Consider the following 22,243-nt stretch of genomic DNA (forward strand, 5'->3'; position numbering starts at 1 on the left):
TCTCACCTAGACCTCGACTCCGAGTGCGAACGGCTTTCCCGGTCTCCCGGGAGACCGTGCTACACGTCTGCCCGACGTCAGGGCGCGGTGACGTCACGGCCCACGCCCCTCGCCAACTCGGAGGGGCCTCCCTTGCCCCGCCCTGGGCCACACGCGCCGGGCGGAAGCGGGAAAGCTGGCGGTGGGGTTGAGAGGAAAAGGCTTGTTTTTATGCTGAGCGCTGTGTGAGAGAAGGGAGGGTCGCAAAGGGCAAGGCAGAGGAGGGCGGGCTGGAGTCGCGGTAGAGGCTGCTGGGAAGGAGGGAGATGTCCCTAGCCCCAAGACTAGATTAGAGAGAGAGACACTGCCTGCGGTGGAGGCCCAAGTCCGTGTACCTCTGACCCCAGGCTCTAGAGCCCGTGTGGCGGAGACAGCAGTGGGCAATCATTGTTCTTGAGCGGAAAGAAGAGAAGCCTGTAGAGGTCATGGGTGTAAAGGGAAGCGCTGGGCATTGCAGCGAAGGCAATTGAGAAGGCGTTAAAATTTTCATTCTAGCCCCAAAGTAGTCAAGATGTAAGGCTTAGTTCAGAAGGTATCTTCAGACCGCCTACTCACAAGTTGTTTATTTATAGAAGGCTGGTCACGTTTGCAAGTGACTTACTTTCCTTCCTTCATAAAGCAAGTATTTACTGACATACTACTAAGAGATGAGCACTGCATACCAGAATGGGGTGATGCTCTGTAACTAACCCAGGTAGGGGCAGCTATTGGTATGATTTTCAAGTGCCTCATTAATAACCCCAATCTCTCCTGAATACATGAAGTCAAAAATGCAGCTCTGGGGCGACTGGGTGGCTCAGTTGGTTAAAGCGCCAACTCTTCATTTGGGCTCAGGTCATGATATCACCGTCATGGGATCAAGCCCCACCTGGGGCTCTGTGCTGAGGGTGGAGCCTCCTTGAGATTTTCTCGCTCTCTCTCTCTCCCCCCCCCCTTTCTCCTTGCCCCTCCCCTGCTTGTGCATGTGCTCTCTCTCAAAATAAATAAACATTAAAAAAAGAAAAGAAATTGCAGCTCTGATACGAAAAAATATCAATGGCTTACCAGCAGGGAAAGAAACTTGTTACCATTGAATGAAGTACAAAGAAAATTAATTAAAACCTATAGATTTAGAGGTGATCGAATGATGCAGAGCAGTGCTGAAACAGTAGTCAAACTGCTGATGATAGCTGTTTGTTAATGAAAATGACAGGACGAAGTACTGACCACTCCTAAAAGCCTTGTCCTCAAAGCACTGAAAGTCTTGGAGATAGATGTACCCTGTACCTGTACCCTAGCTGATATTTTGCCTGCCTGCCAACGACTTTCAGTTTCCACCGCTCAAAGAGCATTTTTCTTCATCTGAGAAAGATAAACAATAATTAGAGGATTGAAGAGAGGATTAGGAGAGGGGAGCCAATGAAGTGGTCAGGGACAGCATGCTTATGAGAAGCATAAAGAACTTTCACAACTATTCACGTTCAGTATGTTTCTTTGAGGGACAATGAAAATAGGACTGTTCTTAACAATGGGGAGTTTAGACATAGGTCACACACACAAAAAAGCAGTTCATCTCGATCGACTGAGTGCTTTATCTGGAACAGAAATTGCACATCTAAAGCAAGATGATTCTTAGTCTAGTTTGGCTAGTAGTATGACTATTAGCATTAATATTTATTATTTAGTGTATATAAGGAAAGGAAACACTTCAAGGATAGGAGAAAATACTGCAGAAAGGCTGTTAATTCATTCTGAGTTAATTTCATCTGTCCTTAGTCATCTCTACATTGGCCTTGAGACCGATTTTCCTTCCACCATAAATGTCCACACCATAAATGTCCCTTAGACCTGCACTGCCCAATAAGATAGCCACATGTGACTGTACAATTTAGTTAAAACAAAATAAAAAATTCCATTCCTTTATTGCACTAGCCACAGTTGAAGTTCTCAGTAGTCACATGTTGCCACGGCATCACACAGCCCATATATAGAACATTCTCCTCATCAGAGAAAATTCTACTGAACAGTTGCAGGCCCAGTAAGAATTTCAAGGATAAAGAGCATTGATAGATTGCGAGGAATAGCTTTTGTTAAAAAGTAGCAGTGAAAGGTGTTATTCCTGAGGACCACAGCACAGATGAAGAGTTGTGACAGGGTGTTATGAAATAGATTTTTAAAAAAAGTAATCCTATAAACCTTCTCCCCGGGTTCTTGTGTGTTTATTCTTGGCTGTTCATGATCTCAATCTCTCCTTCTCTCCCTCCCTCTCTCTGGGCTCTTTCCTTGTCTTTTTTGTTTTTCCACTACTCTAACTCGCCCCATTATTGGCCATACTGGAACTTATATAGAATTTAAAATGTTCCCATCATTGGCCATATTGAATAAAGTTTTGTGTTATTCAGTTATTAAATTTAATTTTTTTTTCCTTTAGAGAAAGAGAAAGCATGGGAGAGGGGCAGAGGGGGAGAGAGAGAGAGAGAGAGAGAGAGAGAGAGAGAGAGAGAGAGAGAATCCCAAGCAGGCTCCATGCTCAGTGAGGAGCCCAACACAGGGCTCAATCCCACCACCCTGGGATCATGACCTGAGCCAAAATCAAGCGTCTGATCATGCTCAACTGACTGAGCCACCCAGGTGCCCCTTGTTATTAAATTTTAAATCAGCTAAGTTTCACTTTTTACTGTGACTTTTAAAAGTAATCTGGTGGTAACCAAATTAAGTTCCTTTTCACCTCCTCTGTGACCTTTTTTTATTCTTTTTCCCCTGTGGGTCAATGACCCCTGAAAGAAAAAGTATAGTCCCTAGTTTTGGGAGAAGAACCTCTGTAAAGTGACTAAATGAGGGCTTTCCACAATGTCTGCAGACCTTTGTGTTGTAGTATTAACATTTATGAGAACACAGTGTCTGTGCTTTTGTTTCTGTTATGAGTTTGCCTAAGATATTGAACCAGCAGGGCGTTGTCACTCATCCCATTCATTTTGGTAAGTAATATTATTTCCCTTCCCCTTCCCCTTCCCTTCCGCCTCCCCCCATAAGAGGCATGTGGAAAAATGCGTACTTTGTTGGCAAGTCTGATAAAAACATCAGGAAGTCTACCCAAAATTGCTAATTTCAAAGTGAGTTCAGAACTGTAGCAAGGGAGCATGGCAAAATTATACTTAGCCCAACTTTATTTTTATCCTGTGAACCAGAACATAGTACCACACTATTCCCTCAAAAGTTTGAATAAAATGGTTGCAGACAGGCCTCCCAGGTTGGAAGCAACCTTCACTGCTATTTCTGAGTTCTATCCCATTCAACTACAGAATTTTTAAAAAGCTAACATTTATTGGGCTCTTTCTGTTTGCCAAACACTGGATACACAATATCTCATTTATTGAGAACGCTTCCAAATCATAACTCGGTCAGATCGTACTTACTGTTTACTTTTACCCAAATGATGGAAGTGGCCAAGGGCATGGCCCAACAACACATGAGCACTGAAGTGTACTTGGACTGAAAGTATAAGCAGAAGCACCTGGGCCTCATGTATTATGTCAGTTGACTCTGCCAGCCAGTCAGTGACCAAAAGGCATCAGCCTACTGTAGATTAGTAACATATGTAAATACTCAAAAAGCATTGAATTCTGGAAACTTAACTTTGTTTTAGACTTACCATTTTCCAAACTTTTCTGTTACAGCTTCCAGTTTTCAAAAAAGTGGTCAGCTACAAGTGACGATTTGCTTTGTTTTACTCACCCCAACACATTTTATTCCCACCAAGATGTGGATTAGATTTTTTTCATAATACTGTTTTTTTAACTGCTAATCAACATTTAAAGTTGTAGACTCCTTTGTAAAGCTACTTTGTATATTTTGGATTTTTGGGGGTTTTTTTTAATGTTTTATTTTTATTTATGTTGAGAAAGAGAGAGAAAGAGGGAGGGAGAGAGCACAAGTGGGGGGAGGGGAAGAGAGAGAGAGGGAGAGAATCCCAAGCAGGCCCATGACCTGAGCCATGACAAGAGGCAGAATCTTAACCGACCAAGCCACCCAGACTCCCCTACTTTGTATATTTTGAATTCCAAATAACCAATCTAAAGGTGGCTTTGGCCACAAAATACTATTTGTGGGGTTTTGCTCTGTATATTTTTGAATCCATCCCATGTGTAGTATAAACTTTAAGTATGTAATAAAATAAATGTCACACTGTTTAGCATCTCTCTCTAGGAGTTCAAATGTGTTGTGATCTGTGCAATAATAAGTTCTATACTGAATTCTTTTTAGCCCTAAGAATGTAATTGTTGAACAAAATTCCCAATGAGACATCAGGCCTTTCAGTGATAAATGTCAACTCTCAAATATTAAAAGTAAGTCAGACACTACAGTGAAACCTTTAATGATTATAAATGTACTCTCTTGTGGTCTGTTCACTACTGATAAGAGTTTTAGCCAAAAATGTACTGTTTGCCAAATATAGTTTAATATTTGTTACATGAATATATTTCTTTTTGAGACATAATTGATATATCACATTATATTAGTTCCAGGTATACAACATAATGAGTCAATATTTATTTATATATATTGTGAAATAATCACTACAGTAAGCCTAGTTAACATTCATCACCACACATAATTACAAATTTTTTTCTTGTGATGATAGCTTTTAGGATCTATCTTCTTAGCAACTTTTCAAATATACGATACAGTCACTATGCTGTACATTACATCTCAAGGATACATTTACTCTCATGAACATATTTAAAAACAAAAAGAATAAAGCTCTCATGGCACTGACTTAAAACTCTTGTAATGAATTTGATACTCAAATATATGGCACTGATAGTTCTTTAAACTCTTAGCATCCAATACACAGCCTATAATAAATGTTAATGAATTCAAAGACTGAAAATTGAGAACTGCCTTATATATTTAAAAAACAGCTTTTGTAGAATTTGCTTGTTTAATGAAATTATAGCTCATTTCTGAGATTTCCATAGGATTCTAATGAAGCATCTGAGAGTCTAATTCATATGTGTTTTGATAAGTGATTGGCAGAAGTGATTTCATTCTACCTTTGTAAAGATGAAATTCATGTTTTGGTACCTATAATTTTAGCTAGCAGTGGAATTTATATGAATCAAATTATAGCAACTTTCTTGTCATTTTGTTATATCTCTATTAACAGAATGATTTGATTCTATTAAATAAGGAGTTTTGAATCATCTTAAAGATATTTTCTTATGAATTATTGATAAAAAATATATCAAATAATATTACCAACCCTATAAAACAGAAGAAAAAGATTAAAACACTTAGAGTAGCCCTGGTTTGCAAGGGTTTAGAACAACAGCATTCTTAAACATTGCTTTTAGGGTCAAAAATTTTAGGGTAATACATTTATTATGTTGTAAACACCCTGAAATATTCAAAACTATTGTAGTAGACATTTGAACCCCCTTCTTCCTTTTGTTCAACAATCCAAACCTCTTCACCCTCCCCTTTCCCTCCCCTCAAGCACAAGTGAATCAGCCCAACTCCAGGAATCAGCTCAGAATAGGTCAATTCTGCTAGCCCCTTCCCCTTAACCAGTGGTTTAAATCAGAAATGGGCTTATGACCCAATTCTGATCAAACAGGCCCCAAGAGAAGCCTGCTAGAAGCTTTTGGGAGGCTTATTTCTTATTAGTACATATATTTAGTGTTCATGACAGTCTCCTTTATAAATAATGTTTAAAAGCTGGAAAAGCCAAAACATGAAATAAATAGATATATCAAATATCAAGATTGTGCACCTGTTAGAAATGATGATAGGGGCACCTGGGTGGCTCAGTCGGTTAAGTGGCCAACTTCGGCTCAGGTCACGATCTCGCGGTCCGTGAGTTCGAGCCCCGCGTCGGGCTCTGTGCTGACAACTCAGAGCCTGGAGCCTGTTTCAGATTCTGTGTCTCCCTCTCTCTGACCCTCCCCTGTTCATGCTCTGTCTCTCCCTGTCTCAAAAATAAATAAAAACGTTAAAAAAATTAAAAAAAAAAAAAGAAATGATGATATAGTTCTTTGGTGATTAATGTCCCAAGCAAGTTAAAAATATATTATAAATCCCCCTAAAAAGTATTCCAAATAGCATTCTAAATATACATTTTGTTATTTATGTCTATAAATATATATTTTAGGATACCAGAGCACTTCACAGAATCAACAGAAGAGCTGAATAACCAAGCTTCAAGAAAGCAGGAAATAAGCCTGCTTTGAGAACTTCAGATATGAACTCTTGAACTATAAAAAGTCATGGAGTCTCAGCCCTTTAAATCTACCACTTAATGATGGTTCTCTTACAGTCTCTGCACATGGCCGACAGTCTGGTTTTGTCACCAAGAGGAAAAGAGGAGGTTTCTGTTCCCGACCTCCAGTTAGAAAAATGCTGGGAAGTGACTCTGGCACACCTTAAGTTATACAACAATCCCTTGATCAAACTGCTGAAGCTAGGAGGTATCAGGTACATGCTTCCTGACCAGTTGTGAGGATCATATAGGCAAAGCCACACATGATGAACCTCCCTTTCTAATTATAGGCCTAGAAAAGTAGAGGGGCAGTTCTGTAGCAGATGAGTGCTGGGCATACAAAATAAACATCCCCACATACACTTAAGAATTAGTTAGCTGGGAAAACATGCTAAAACTAAACAGTGACTTTTGCTCTAAGAGAGAAGTGGGGAGGTAAATATGTGTATTTTGAAAAATACTTCCTAGGACTTTATGGTAGGTATCCTAACCCAGCAGAATCCCTTCTTCAATAATAGTATGTTACCTGTATAACAAAAATAAATGTGTGTGTGTGTGTGTGTGTGTGTGTGTGTGTGTAACTAGGCACCTTAGGTCTAAGGGTAATAGTAATAGGGAAATAAATGAGAGCTTAGATCCACCAAATTAAAGTGTAATTAATAGCAAATAAGCTAATGTTGAATTTGAAAAACTTTTAGTCCATGGGAATGGTTTTGTGTGTTAAAATGTTTTGGTGTTAATAGGTTTGATTTGCCCTCCAAACTTGATTTAGCTGGAAATCTACAAACATACAAGTAACAATAAATAGATATCTGAGCAAAAAACACTTTTGATTACATGATCTTGACAAGGCGTCTTATTATGTCTGTAACCTTTTCTTTTCATTTTTAAATGCTCTTGGGACTCTTGAGTCGCCGTACACAAGAGGTCTCTCCAGTCAGTCTGCCAGGGAAATCAGGTACTTCTGATTTAAAAAAAAAAAAAAAAAAACGCTGGAAAGAACACTTTTAGGAGGAATGACAGCGTGCACAGAATCCCGACTATGTTATTTCATTTTTGTGCAGAGTGGACAAAATTGCCTCCCAAAGCCGCCATCCTTGCTTTGTTCCTTTCTGTGTAAGCATGTCACACAAACCGCACCTGTGCGCCCTGCCTCTTAAAGTTTTCTTTGTAAAGTTTCCTCGGCGTGATTGCTTATTGCTTAAGCAGCTCTGGTTCCCAGTTTGTCTAATAACATCCTGTGTGAGCGGGTTTTATTACCGAATGTTACCGACGTTCTGATAACAAGGAGATGCGTGTCCTCCCCGGTGAACTCACTCCCTTCCCCAGAAATATAGCGTGACTCCATTCCCGGCTGGGGTTGTAAAAGTGGAAACCCGGCGCCGCCCTCCGGCACCTGCGTCTCCCGCCCCGCGGCGGCGGCGACCGGCCAGGCTGCAGAGGGCAGCCACCGGCACGAAGTGCGTGCGGCCGCCGGCCGGCAGGTCACGCAACCCCGGCGGCGGCGGCCCCGCCCCCGCCGCCTGCTCTCGGCGCTTCCGTGCTCGCTCAAGGCTTCCTGGCGGGCATCGAGCTCTCCTTGCGTGCCGACCCGGCCGAGTAATCCGGCAAGGAATCCCTGATTCCGCCTGGCTCTCGGCACACCGCGCCCTCCGCCGACTTTAGCCCGAGAGGGTGATGCCCTCAAAGCCAGAAAGTTTCCATCTCCGCTGCTGGAAAGCAAACACCTCGGGCGGCGGAGGGAAGAAGAGCAACGCCGGCGAGGAGTCGGTCTCGCCCCGCGGACCCCTCTCGGTTTCCTTAGCAGGAGTGGCGCCTGCTCGGCGCCTTCCAAGCTTGGCGGCTCCGTGGTGGGGGGTCTCGGGTCACAGCGGCATGGGGGTGGGAGGGGTGGGGGCTCCCGCCCTGCCCGTATTGCGCGGAAAGGAGTCGGGCGGCCCGCCCAGGGCAGGGAGACCCGAGAAGGGGCCCCCACGGCGCCCCGACTGCCGGGAACCCGGCGCGCGCTGACGCCCGGGGCGCGCGGGAGGCGAGCTGCGTTGCCGGGCGACTGACCCCGGCGACCTGGCGCCTACTCCAGAACTCCAGTGGGTGGCAGCTGTGCCTCAGGGGGCCCGCTGAGGCCTAAAAGGGCGAAGGCCAACGCTTGGGAGGTTAAGTTATTTGTGGACGTCCGGGGACCATTTTCTGGAAAGAGAATGGTGGCGTTACTAGAAGTAGTAGGGACTTCCTGCATCGCGGGCCTCGAAGGGGCCACCGGGGCGCGTCTCCCTGAAGACTCAGGGGTGAGCAAGCCGGCTGCCCCCGGGGCCTCTCACGCTACGCCTGGTGCAAGCGAGGAAGCGCGTGTCGTGACGACCGGCGATGAGATCAGTTTGCATTACCACAGCGTCGGGGCTGGCGAGTGCAGCCTGTCACGCAGCCGCTGCCTGGCCCAGACGCGGCTCTGCCCTGGTGGCCGTGGCTGCGACCGCCCCTCGCGTCGGCTCCGGCAGAGGGAGCTGGGGGTGAATCAGCCCCTTCCAGGCGGTCGCGCGGGAAGCGTCAGAACTATTCCCGGAGGCGGCAAGGGGGTGGGGAGACCGAGAAGAAAACCGTGCGAAATGCAACTTGCGCAGTCTGGGGTGCTGGACTCCGAACAGCCCTGTTGGCGCACTGAAAATAACCTCTGTGAATCGGTGTCTTACAAGTGCCCAGTAGGTAACTGTCTAAAAACCACTACAAGACGGAACTCAAGCGTCATTAAAATGTGCCTTTAATTTGTTTATATTACTTCGTTTAACAGTGCACATGGCTTGCAAATGCGTGCGTAAAATTTAATTTATAGAGTCAAGTCTGTAGGCATGGTTTGGCAAGAGGAATAATTGCAAATTCGGTTAGAGAGGGCACAAACAGATTACTTAAAAGGATAAATGAACTGAAAAAAAAAAATTCAGACCATGACACGAGGAAGCCATTACATTCATCTTTTCATGGTTTTGAACATCTTGTACCAACTCAACCATAGTCCGAGATGGAAACTTCTAATTAGACACAGAAAACGCAAGTATTTAGCTGTACAAGGCAAACTTTTTTTTTAAGTCCTGTGTTATAGATACGTGATTGACATCCATAACGTGGAGAAGTAGATCTTTAAATTTTTTTGTATTTCAGTCATTTCCTTAGTGAGTCAATGGTAGGTATGTCACTATGAAACGATTAGGATTAATCACAATGTGTAGAAAAATCTCGGCTCTGAATTTAAACATCCGTTATGAGATTTTTTTTTAAAGATTGTAATGTTTATACAGTGTGAGTTCAGTAAGGAGGTAGGGACTTGACCCTAAGTGCTTAGGAAGCTGCATTAAATGAATATTTTCAAGGAAGGAAGAAATGAGTGAATGAATGAACATATAGGCAGTACTCTGATAGAGCTGTGAATTAAAGTGTCATGAGTAATGGCAGCCCTACCTCTGCTTCATGACTCATCCATGATCCTCCTATGATGGAAATAATGCTCACAGCATAGGTACCTCACCAGAGGTGTGGGGAGGAGTGTTCCTTACTCACAAAAGGTGCTTTGAGATCTTTGGAGGAAGGTGATACATTCAGGTATTATAAATAATACACTGCTGTTATGACAACCCATATGTAAAATTACAAGAGTATAAAATAATGTTTGAATACAACTATGCCACCAATTTTGCTTTGTGCTTAGTTCATCAAGTACTGAGCTACAGTGTGGGAGGCTTCATCCTTACATGAACTAGTTGGCTTATAGATGTTTCCCTGTCAGTTAACAAGTATGTGCAAGGAAAGTTTTAAATATGCATTGAGTTGTATTTGTGGTGATGGTTTTTTATACGAAACCTGAGACTTCTGGCCTGTGAAGTGCCTAGGAGAAAACTAATTTTTGATGACTCTTCATAATTTGATCTGTGGAATCTTGAAGATGAGAGATCTTCTTGGTTTAATTTCCTATTGCTCAATGACTGTCTTGGATTAGAGATTTACTCAACATATTAAGGGACCTACTGCATGTCAGACATGGTGCTAGGGGTTAGGGATAGAGCAGTAAACAGACAAAACTGAAGGATTACCTAATATTTCAGTGTTTTCGATCTCTAGGTAAATGCAGATCACCTTAGAAATAGTAATACATGACACATATCTTTGTGTCAATGTAAAACCTGTTCCTGGTCTCAGCTTTTACAAGAGATCTCTAGAGAGGGAAAGGAAAAGTCAAAACCATACAAAACAATACTGCTATTTTCCATCATCCTGCATATCAAAGTTCCCTCATCTTTCTTAATACCCTCTGCCATCATTTGAAGGCTTACCCATGCCCTTTTTGCCAAGGCACCACACACTTGTGCAGTTTGTTGACTATATGATGGTGACTTGCAGAGGAGGTGGGTAGGCATTGAATTCCAGCCCCTACCTTTACCTGCTAAGAAGTGTATTGTATCCACCTGACAAAGGAGTATCCTTTTCTAGCTTTTGTTTTGTTTCTTTTTTTTTTTAGAAAGAGAGGGTGGGGGAGGGGCAGAGAGAGAGAGAGAGAGAGAGAGAGAGAGAATCTTAAGCAGCTCTATGCCCAGCGCGGAGCCCAATGTGCGGCTCAATCTCACAACCAGGAGATTGTGACCTGAGCCAGAATCAAGAGTCAGATGCTTAACCGACTGAGCCACCCAGGCACCCCTCTTTTTCTAATTTGATCATAGCACTGTAGGGCCACAGTGGCTCTCTTGGTTCTTCAGAGTTCTCAGGCAGCTAGTTCCCATCTGCCCCTTGACATGTATTTTCATGTTATGTTGAATAGCACTGCTCTGAGCTGCAAGACAGGGAACATTGGGGGATGGGGAGAAGCCAAGGCTGAAGAAGTGAACCAACAACCCCTATCAGCTTCTAAGATATTTAAATAATAATCAGATAAATGAAAACTAGCTGAGGCATGATGCTGTGTGAAATGTTCTGCAGCAAAAAGGAAGCAATGGTAGAGCAACAAAACTGCCTTTTCAGTTTTAGTAAACTGGAAGAACTGTCAACTCACAACAGGTTGCTTCAGTATTGCATTGCAACTGAAGAACATGATACAGTCGGACCACACGGCTCAACCTTTTGGCAGAGCTCATTTGTGGGATTTGATATCAGATGATTTGATATAGGATAGATGTCCTGCTGAACCCTAGGGATGGCTTTGGGTATTAAAGTGTTTTCCTTTTGCCGTTGCTAACTTCTCTGTGGTCTGTTGACATTACGTCATGTTGCAAACAATGAGTGGTAGAGACTGCAGTGTCAGGATGTAGTGACCTGATTAGTCCAAACTCCTGCAGGGGAGACGGGCAAATAGATGAGCCCCAACAGGACCTGAAGAACCATGTCGTTTTGAAATCCTGGGTGGATGGGCCACGCCCTGTGTACACCTTAAATCTCTTGGTGCTCTGAAGGTATAATCGTTGCTCAACAACTCCCAGGACGGAGTAAATTAGTTCTTTATATGATTTGATGATGATAAAAGTTTAAATGTAACTTATTAAAATGTGCAAATGTGGGCATAATAAAAATATATTTTAAAACTTGGAATTAGTATTATATGAGAACATGAAAATGAACCAACTGCATTAACACCTTTTTACAATATATTCTCTTTCTGACAGTAGTTAAGCAGTTAGATTTGTGGCTTAACACACAGCCCTAAAGCAAATGTAACATATGAAGGAATATGATTACTTTATACTGCACAATTTATCATTTTACTTAGCAAGTAAAGATTCCTAGGGTATTTCTTAAATTGATTAATGATTATTGTTTCAAAAACCTTTGGAGAATATTGCTTTGAATTTTATTGAAATCAAGAATATTGCTTTTCAGTTTTCAAGTTGGGGAAACAAAGAGATTAAGTAAAACATGCCATGAATCCTATACCCACCAAAGATGAGAATTAAAGCAATTGTGGAGCTTTACACGCAGAGCATACCTGGTAAATGTAGTTTATTGCTATAAACCGATTAATGTAATTCCCACTCTTGCAATAATAAATGTTGCATGTAGATTGTTTTCTGTTTGAGAACAGATACTGCCACTTATTGATATTTACATTGCTAGTACCCTGCAATTGATGATGATTGAATGAATCAATTAATGAACGAGTATGAGAGAAAACCCCTAAGAACTGACCTCCAAGCACTCCATTCGAATCCCTAGACTCTCCCAGTTTCTCTCTTGCTCAGTGCCTTCCCAGATCATTGATGCTTTACTTGAGCAATCAGGAAAAAGGAAGCAATCCAGATGGGAGGCTAGCTGTGGTCAGATGCCTCTGAAATGAAAAAAAGTATTTGCAGATGTTTCAACAAGTGCAGGGGTTGAGCTGAGTCTAGACCACAGGAAACAACTTCCACACCTTGGGGCTACTACAATAAAGGTATCATCACTCACCAACACAGGGTTCTGTTGGAAACTTGAAAAGGCCCTCAGGATCGGAATGCTGCATGAATCCAGACTTGCCTCAGGAATGCCGCAAGTGATCAGAACTAAGTACAGAAATTAATATGATTTGTAAAAATGGCAATAAAGATCATAGTTACCTGGGAATCAAATCCTTTAATCACTTTAGACAAAGCTAATGAAACTAAAAGAAACCATCATTGATTTTGAGAGTCTCCTTCTAAATTAGTTGGCCTTTGGCTTTTAGAGAGCAAAGTTCAAATTCCAATTCCTGTCTGACAGGAAAATAAGTCAGATACAAAGTAGATAGATAGTCTTTAAGCCTCCAAACTGGAATAGCAGTGCATAAAGATCTGAATCTTGAAGAGACTTTGTTTTTAGAGTTGCTGAATTCATTCATCTACTCTGATATTTTCCACTGTGCCTTTTGAGGCTGTTCACTAGATTTATGATATGTGCCTGTGTTAGCTGATCTGTTCAAATGTAAATAAATTTTAGACTTTTTAATGAAAAGTGCTAAATTCTATTCTGTGCATGCCCTCTTCCTGAGCACATTAGCTTTTTAGCTGCACAGCGGATGGTGAAGCACGTGGTCGTAAGTACCAATTGCTTAATAAGATACTAATAAAACACAAAGGCACTTTAAAAAATGCTCAGAACTAAGCTCAGCCATTTACTATTTTTATGCCCTGGTCATATTATTACCTGAGCCTATTTTCTCATCTTTCTCTCTTTTTTTAAGTTTATTTATTTATTTTGCGAGGAAGAGAGAAAGAAGGAGAGAGGATGTGTAAGAGGTGGAGAAGCAAAGAGGGGGCAGGTGACAGAGAATCCCAAGCAGGCTTCCTCTTATCAGCACAGAGCCCACCCTGGGCTCAGTCTCATGAACCCTGAGAAGACTGAGCCGACCAGGTACCCCTCCTCTCTCTATAATGTAACAGCTGAAGAATGGTATTTTGGTTTTGGCTCAGGGAACAAGGGAGAGATTTTCTAAAACAGTGATCGGAATACTTGGCAACATTGGATTTGTTCCATAAAATCCTAAACATTTAAATTGAGAAGAACTGATAGTAGCATAGCTAGCTATAGACACTTGACTAATGGAGATCAGCTTTTCATCAACCCAAAATGAAGTTTTTAGAAAATTACAAGGAATGCAAGAAAATGCTGGCACTATTATTAAAATTGATCAGGGTATTTTGGGGGATGGAGAAAAATTAATTAGCCCTAACATTATTAGAGAATTATGCATATGTTGCTATTCTTAGCAAACTGTCTTTTGTGAATATTGGAATTCAAAATGCAAAAAACTAAATGAGAATGCTGGCAGCAAATCCTTTTGTTGTCGTTTAAAAAAAAAAAAACCTCAGAGGTATATCAGATGTGCCGAGATTCTTTGTTATAGAATTGGATCATTCGAATAAGGAAGAAATTTAAATGTCAAGATCAAATTCCTCATTTTATAGATGAGAAAGCATATTCTCATATTAAAAACATTATTACTGTCATTATCATCATCATCTTTACAGGTGCCACTCAAGGCACCCACATCTGTTCTGGGAATCCAGCAGTGAACAAGACAGATGTGGTCTCCTGCCCTGAATCACTTAGTTAATGGAGGAGCTATCACCAGAAATGAGTCTGTGGGTTTCTAATTAAAAGAGCTTCCATTAATCAAGTACTGACTCTAGACCAGGCCCTAAGTGTTTCACCTACATTAAGTCACGTAATCTTCACTAATTTACAGCAGGGTGGAGCTTGTCTTCCCACTGCTGACGTCTCCTTCCCTGTGAAGGGAGCTCCATTAACGCAATAATCCTGGCTTCTCTCCCTGCCTTATTTACTCTGCCCAAGGGGAGATTAAGTGACATCTGAGTTTGGAAAGAGTAACGGTGCATGAGTAGCCCAGCCCCTTCTCTTCTCTTAGGACAGAGGTGCCTAAAGGGAACATTTGTTCTTTGCTCTTCTGGGCCCAGAGAGGAACAAGGCCGAAAAAGGCCTCTTCAGGTCTTATGAGTGGGGAGATAAGTCCCATAATGGGGTTTTATATTAGGAAGCCCACTTTCCCATAGATATCAGCTTTCTCATCAATAAAATCTGTGTGTGTGTGTATGCAAGAGAGAAGCATTTTGTAAAAATAAAAGAGCAAATAAGCAAGTGTGTACTATCATATCTGAATCATCCCAAACCAGCCAAATTCTATCCGGTGTGCATGTCTGTACCTCACATCCTGACCCCACCTGCTACAGCACTGAGGAAGTAGCATCTTAAAATAATTTCAATATAGCCTTCTGGGATCATATGCCCAAGCACTGAGAAGCTTGCACAGCAGGCTGGACCTGTTGCAGATGGCACGTAAAATTAACCATCATACCTTCTAAACAGATTTGGTCCAGTTTTCCCAAATTCTAAAACTGTGTTTCCTGTTGGGCTTCTTAGGAGACAAAGTGGTAAGATGAAAAGAGCTGGGGATTTATAGAATTGGAAGACCCAGATTTGAGTCCACCCTGAGTAAGTCTCTCTAACTTTGAACCTCTGTTTTTTCCTCTAAATAACAACACAGATTGCCTTAATGAGCTTACATAGTTGTTTGAGGCCCACAGAGGAAAATGCATGTGCAAGAGCTTTGTAAATTGTAAAGAAAGATAAAAATGTCAGTTGTTTTACAGACTTAAAGATACAGACTCTAGATAATAGTTCTCATGTTAACGACAGGTTTTAAGCTTGACTTTGTACAAAGATGTTTGTATGGTTTGGTGGCTGATAGTGGCCTAGGTGCTTATTATTTAAAGGCTAAGAACCACTTCACCAACTAAGCTCTCCGCTCTCCCAACCAACATTACTTACTTAGTATAATTAAAAAATAAAAACCTCTCTTCCATTGCTGTCTACATTTTTGCCATTAATCTTCGGCCCTAGGTGATACCTCTCTCAATGACCTGTGGATTCTGAGCAGGATTATAAAATGCTTTTCCACTAAGAAGAAGCAGCAGCAAATGTGAGAAGTGGGGTCAAGGTAGGGAGGATGATAGAGAGGCTGAAGGCAGGTGAAAGGCATAGAAGAGTCTAGGCTTTTCAACCAAAAGTTCTGATAAAGAAACTGAGGAGGGAGCAGAAGGTAGCCAGGAACAAGGGAACATTGTGTCAATGTGGCACCTTTTCCATAAGTTATTTTAAGGTTTGCTCCCTCTGATCGGTCAACACTATCTCAACCTGAAAAAAATGGATTTCAGCCCTGTGTCTCTGACCATCCAGCTGTGTGACCTTGGGTATGTGACTTTGCCTCCCTGGGTCTCATTTTCCTTATCTGTAAAGTGAAAGCTTTGGATAAATATTCTCTAAAGTCATTTCCACAACAAATATTCTGTAATTCTAGCAAAGAGCCTGTGAATTTCCTCCTCTTTCAACATTTAAATCATATCTTCCCGGGGCGCCTGGGTGGCTCAGTCGGTTAAGCGTCAGACTTTGGCTTAGGTCATGATCTCCCAGTTCGTGGGTTCAAGCCCTGCGTTGGGCTCTGTGCTGACAGCTTGGAGCCTGGACCCTGCTTCTGATTCTGTGTCTCCCTCTCTCTCTGCCCCTCTCCTGCTCACACTCTGTCTCTCTGTGTCTTTCAAAAATAAATAAAATGAGAAAAAAAATTTAAATCGTATCTTCTAGGGTGGTGGGGGGGATTATCTTAGAAATGTGTGAAGAAGCAGGTTGTGTGTGTCTGTGTGTCTGTATGTCTATGTGTTTGCATATGTGTGTAGACATCAACGGTAAAGTTAGAACACCATAGGCCAGAGAGAAGCATTTCATGAAAATTAAAACAGAAATTAGGCAATCGTACTCTATACAGTTAGGAAATTGTAACCATTTCTCTTATAAGCAAAGAAACTCCCCCAAGAAGTTGTTCCAATTATAGTTGTATTCAGACACATTCACAGTTCAGTTAAAACACTGTTGGGCCTTACAAATCATACTTGAAAGATTAAAGAATACATACTGGCATTTAAAGCAGGCCACCAGCCTAAAAGCAGACAGGCTTCTTGATAATTGCTCTAAGTCACTAAGAGAACAAATGAATAGTTGTTAAATTCTCGAAACGATACATTTTTTTCCTGTGTGTGGAGAACAGATTCCCATGTTTTTCTGCATGGTGATAATTCTGTTCACTGTGTAAGTAGGATTAAGCAAAAGAATAACAGAAAGAGATCAGTCATATGACCACAGGCATTAAAAGAAAAACAGAAAAATTTGGGGAGAGGGATTCATCAATTCAGTATTAATCATTCAGAATCTGTGGAAAGGCATTTTCTGTGTCTTTCATGTACTTCAATAAACTATTAATAACTGCCATCTATTAAATAAAATTCCACCCTCAGAAACAATAAAGAGATAGGAATACTATTGTCATGTTTCTTGTTTATATAGATGACCTATCTACTTACTCTTCCCTATCAAACATGACTACTGCTTCTAGAACTGAAGATCATAAATAAGCATTATTACAAGGTTAGAGATGGGAAAGTCTCTTTGAACTGAGACTTGCACTCAAATCCCAGTTCCACTAAATCTAGGATTTGATTTTTCTCATCTGTAAAATGGGCCTTACAGTTGTGAAAAACCACAGTACTGCATGGGAAGCACCTAATAGGCACTCAGTACACAGTAGACGTTATCATTTTTCCTTTGTTAATAATGTCTCAGTGGGGCAAATAACTTGGTTCTTCCTGATTTAAATTTGAAATCATGCTCCTTCCAGGTCTTAACTCCTATGTAACTATGCCGTTTCAGAAAAGTTATGTAATATTCCTAAGACTACCTGGAAAAATGATGGTTTTCAGAATATAATCTATCTTCTGACATTAAAAAAAGAAGAAAGAAAATAAAAGAAAAAGAGGAAAAAACAGGAAGAGGAAGGAAAGAAGAGGGATTAAAAACAAATCGATAAGAAGTCCAAAGTAGAAGATGAAGAGATACAAAAAGAAAAAGGAAAGAGACTTAGGTCTTTGCACCAGCCTATAGCCACATTCAGGAGTTCCTTAAGTCCCCTGAATGGTGTTCATGAAAATCCCAAGGCTTCTCTTGCTTGACTCGCCCAATTGTAATTGTCCTTTGAGTTGAAATACCTTTTTTTTCAGACTTTTTCCAGACTATCAAATTTCTGTTCATCTTCAAGGCTCTCACTGTATCTCACTGGAGAACCAGCATAGGGGGGCCTGGGTGGCTCAGTCGGTTAAGTGTCCGACTTTGGCTCAGGTCATGATCTCACAGTCTGTGAGTTCGAGCCCCGCATCGGGCTCTGTGCTGATGTCTCAGAGCCTGGAGCCTGCTTCCGATTCTGTGTCTCCCTCTCTCTCTGCCCCTTCCCTGCTCATGCTCTGTCTCTCTCTGTCTCAAAAATAAATAAAAACATTAAAAAAAAAAAAAAGAACCAGCATTTGTAAAGCATATACCAAATGCCCAGCATCTTGTTAGGTGACTTATTTGAGTTGCATCATTTATAAGGAGCAGTAGCCCTGAAAGGTGGATATTATCAATCCTTTACACAAGGAGGCAATGAAGAATTAAGTCAATTATCCAGAAAAAGAGTCAAGCCAGAATTGGACCCTAGGACTATAAGATCCAAAAGCCTTCATTTTTGTTCCTTTGCATCACAATGCATATAACCCTGATCCTCTCTATCAGAATTAATGGGCCCTTCTTCCACTCTCTTTCAGCACTTAGCTTATCCCTTTATCATAACAGTTATTTCACTGCATTTTGTTTTGTTTTGTTTTGTTTTAAGATTTTATTTCTTTGAGTAATCTCTACACCCAACATGGGACTTGGGCTTGCAACCCAGAGATCAAGAGTCACGTGTTCTACTGACTAAGCCAGCCAGGAGCCCCTCACTCCATTTTGTTTTAATTTGTTAGTTTCATTCTCTCTTCTGCCAATTCTATTCCATTTATTAAACATTTGTTGAGCATCATCTATGGGTAAAACACTGAATTATATTCAGGCTCTAAGTAGACTGTAATTTTTTGTTTTGTTTTGTTCTTATTTATGATTTCCTTGTTTTTTAAATTGTGGCAAAAAAACACGTCACATAAAATTTGCCATCTTAACCATTTTTAAGTGTACAGTTCAGTAGTGTTAAGTATATTCACATTTTGTGCAACTGTAAATTATTTCATTAATGTCTGTAATTCCCATACTGCATAGCACATGTTTGCTGAATAGCTGGGACTTTCCCACCCATTCCCAAAACTTCCAGTCTCCAAATCCCAATGTTCCTGAGTCCACTGTGCCCAAAGGGATCGTGGGTGGCCCTGTGGCCAAAGAGAGAGATAATATTTCTAAGCCCCTACCTAAGAGCTTGTCATACATCCCAGATCTTTAATTTTATTTACTAATTTTCAAAATAGGTCATAAACCCACATGGTTCAAAATTCAACAAGTATAAAAGAGTGTACAATGAAAATTGCACACTCCCCAGCCATCCAATTTCTCTCCCTGGAGGCAATCTTTAGTATCCTTATTATTTTATGCATATACAAGCAAACACACACACACACACACACACACACACACACATTTCCTCTGCGTACCTTTTATACAAATTGTAGCATACTATTTATATACGCTTATATGTGGATATGTAACTTATTAATAAGTTCTCGATCAACATTTAGTGGTTTTAGGGGGCCAGGCTTTTGCTAGTAAAATATTACTGCAATGAATATATCATTTTGCAAGTGTACAAGCATACCAGTCTGATAAGTTTCTAGACTTGGAATTACTTGGTCAGGGGTGTGTACATTTGTGGTTTAAGCAGACATTGCTGGAGATTTTTATATTACCGTTTCCCCTCCCCACTCCCTAGTAGTTGAGAATTGTAGTGTAATGAACAGATGTTACTACCAACAATGACAGTGTGTATTCAACACGTTAATAGTGCGGTGACAGAAGAAATAGAATCATTACCCCCTGGCTTCTTTTGGTCAGTATTTCCAATTCATGAAAGAATCTGCTTGACTAGGTTTGTCATGTCCAGCCAGGCCTCATCAAGGTCTCCTGGAGTCACTAACCTAGGACTATTTATCACTCTGGGGTCACATACTCAACTGGATTTCAGGCTAGTGGCGTGGGATCAGCCTGAAGAGCCAGGGACTGCCTCTCTAGTGGGGGCTATGGACAGAACAGGATCCCTTCGGAGGGGCCTCGGCAGGCAAGCACTGAGATTGGGATATGTATAGGGTGACTAGAATTTCAGTTTTCCCAGGATGGCCCCAGGCTATGTCTGTTGTCTGGCATAATTACCAGTAGTGCTCCCTTTCATGCTTTCATGCTCAAAAGCGTCCCAGTTTGGAGTACAACATGCTAACAGTGGCTAAGGTAGGGCAGTGCTGTTCATGCTGTATTGTAAGGAGCCCTTGGATTTATAAAGGTGACTGAGGAGAGACTTTCGGAGGAAAAGAGAAGGCCAAGCAGGTGGGATTTGTACCCCATTACCACTGTCTAATGTGACTAAGAGGAGATTAAGCTTATAATAATGAACACATTTCTATCTAATGGGAGTTAGATGTTTCTCAAAACTTTTAAGTCAGATGCACTTGTCCCCTCTCTAATGACATATAAGTACTGTTGGGCATTTCCTCCACCAAAATAGATCACTGAAAATCTCTTGAGGTGGTAATCCCTTGACCTCAGCAGATATAGCATCTGGATTTAGCACTCATTTGACAGTGCAGATGGGGTTAGGCCTTGAACTAATGGACCACTTGTGGCTTTTAACAAGAGCTTTCCCGAATGCACTTCTACTCCATGACAGTCAGATCATGGAATCTGGTCAAGAGAATGGTCAAGAATGGTCAAGAATGACATTCTGAGTTCAGCTCAAAGATGCTGCACTTTGATTTATGTCCAAAGCAGCATGTAAGCAGTGCAAAGGATAGACATGAGGTAAGGCAGACACGGCTGCCTGTTGCCTCCTTTATTCTTCACAGAGACACATAAATTTGGTGGTCTTGGCAGCTTGAAGAGAGTGAGATGTCTGGGAGGTCAGAGGAGCCCAGAAGTACGAGCTCAATATCTTTCATACCTCCAGCCACATCAGCAACAAGAAACAATTTATGCTACCATATAAGGCAAAAATGTAGTTATTCAGCAAGCTGAATAATGTCCATATTTCAGACCTTGAAATGGATGCTGTGCCCAGCCTGGGGCAGTCTCTCCTTATCTACACCTGGGCGGCAGGGTGTAGGAGTTTCCACTTATTTTGCAGGCTGGCTTGGCCTTGGTCTACCACAAACATATTTGAACCTTTAAGTTCGCAAACAAACCCCTGGCCTTCTCCTGAATTAACACGGGCTAAAGGACATCTGTGTTGATTGTGATTCTCTAACTCCGTGGGCCACGCTTTCCATTTTATTAATCACTTTGCCTCATCTCTTGCTGATTACTCTTGATTGCAAAAGCCCAGCTCTTCAATTGCTGCCTGATTCTCTTTGTCCTTCAGAACTATTCCTTCTGTGAAACAATTCATCCCTTACACACATGCAACGCTCATCCTTTTCTCCTCATTTAAAATGTTTACTCTCTCCACTTTTGTTTCCATCATAGCCATATGTGTCTTCTTATTAGCTCTTCCAACAGCCTCACAGCCCTTGTACTTTCTGGGACACCAAGGAGGCAAGAGTGTTCCTAAAGTACCCCCAAATCTGTGCACAGTCACAGCAAACATGGCCAGTGACTAAAAACGGCCACCACCAACAGCTGGTAATATCATTCATTAATCAGTGCCAAACAGGACAGAGGAACATTTCCTCTGGAATATAGTTTTGTTCAAATCTATGGAAGCACATTGTTTTAAAGTCCTTAAATAAAGTAACTTATTGTCCTCCTTCTCCTTGTTTCACTTCTTTTTTTCCTTTTCTCAATCTCTCAATCAAAGATGGCTTAAGATCATTTATAGAGTCCAAAGAAGCTGATTATGGCTTGAATGACAGGAAGAAAATGGGTAGAGGGGCCAAAGAAAACAGGAAGGCTGCAAAAGTGAAAAGAGAAAAGTGGAGAAGATCACTACTAACTTGGAGCTCCCGGATGCCCATTGAGTTAGAGTTTAATTTGTATCAGTTTGCAAAAACAAATAGGAGTCCAGCTCCTCTCTAGCAGCCCCTCCCAACAAGGGAGGATGATTTGTAGGAGAGATTGTATTAAGAGACTACACTTCCCACACACCAATACTAGGTCTGGGCTTCTGATTTGCTTTGGCTAAGGAAACATGAGTAGAAAGACATGTGACACTTCCTAGAAGAAGCTTTAAAAACCATTGCATGGTTCTGTCATTGCTTTTCTCTCTGTTATAAAAGGACCAATGCGTCACAGGTGGGGATTGCTCCTTCAGTCCAAGTCCCAAAATAAAGATGCCATGGAACAGAAGCTGATCAGTCATTAACATGAGTGAGAAAATAAATCAGAAAACAACTTTTGTTGTTTTAAACCACTAACATTTCAGGTTCACTTGTTATCGCAGCATAATGTAGCTTGACCTGACTGATAAAGCCAGTT

The 22,243-nt window shown here is 41.4% G+C and overlaps 1 protein-coding gene and 1 long non-coding RNA gene across 2 annotated transcripts in view; one reads left to right on the forward strand and one right to left on the reverse strand.

Moving 5' to 3' along the window:
* Window positions 1-88, reverse strand: part of LEKR1 (leucine, glutamate and lysine rich 1) — a 225,671-nt gene extending 225,583 nt beyond the window's left edge. The window contains exon 1 of the mRNA XM_042955500.1: window positions 7-88. The gene's annotated coding sequence lies outside the window, so the exon portion shown is untranslated. The remainder of the gene's footprint in view (window positions 1-6) is intronic.
* A 2,860-nt stretch (window positions 89-2,948) lies between these two features.
* Window positions 2,949-6,319, forward strand: LOC122229876. The gene is made up of 3 exons (XR_006207167.1): window positions 2,949-2,996; window positions 4,282-4,364; window positions 6,170-6,319. It is a non-coding gene; the product is annotated as an uncharacterized LOC122229876 (long non-coding RNA).
* The last annotated feature ends 15,924 nt before the right edge of the window (window positions 6,320-22,243 follow it).

This window comes from Panthera leo, chromosome C2, assembly GCF_018350215.1.
Source record: "Panthera leo isolate Ple1 chromosome C2, P.leo_Ple1_pat1.1, whole genome shotgun sequence".
Taxonomy (NCBI): domain Eukaryota; kingdom Metazoa; phylum Chordata; class Mammalia; order Carnivora; family Felidae; genus Panthera; species Panthera leo.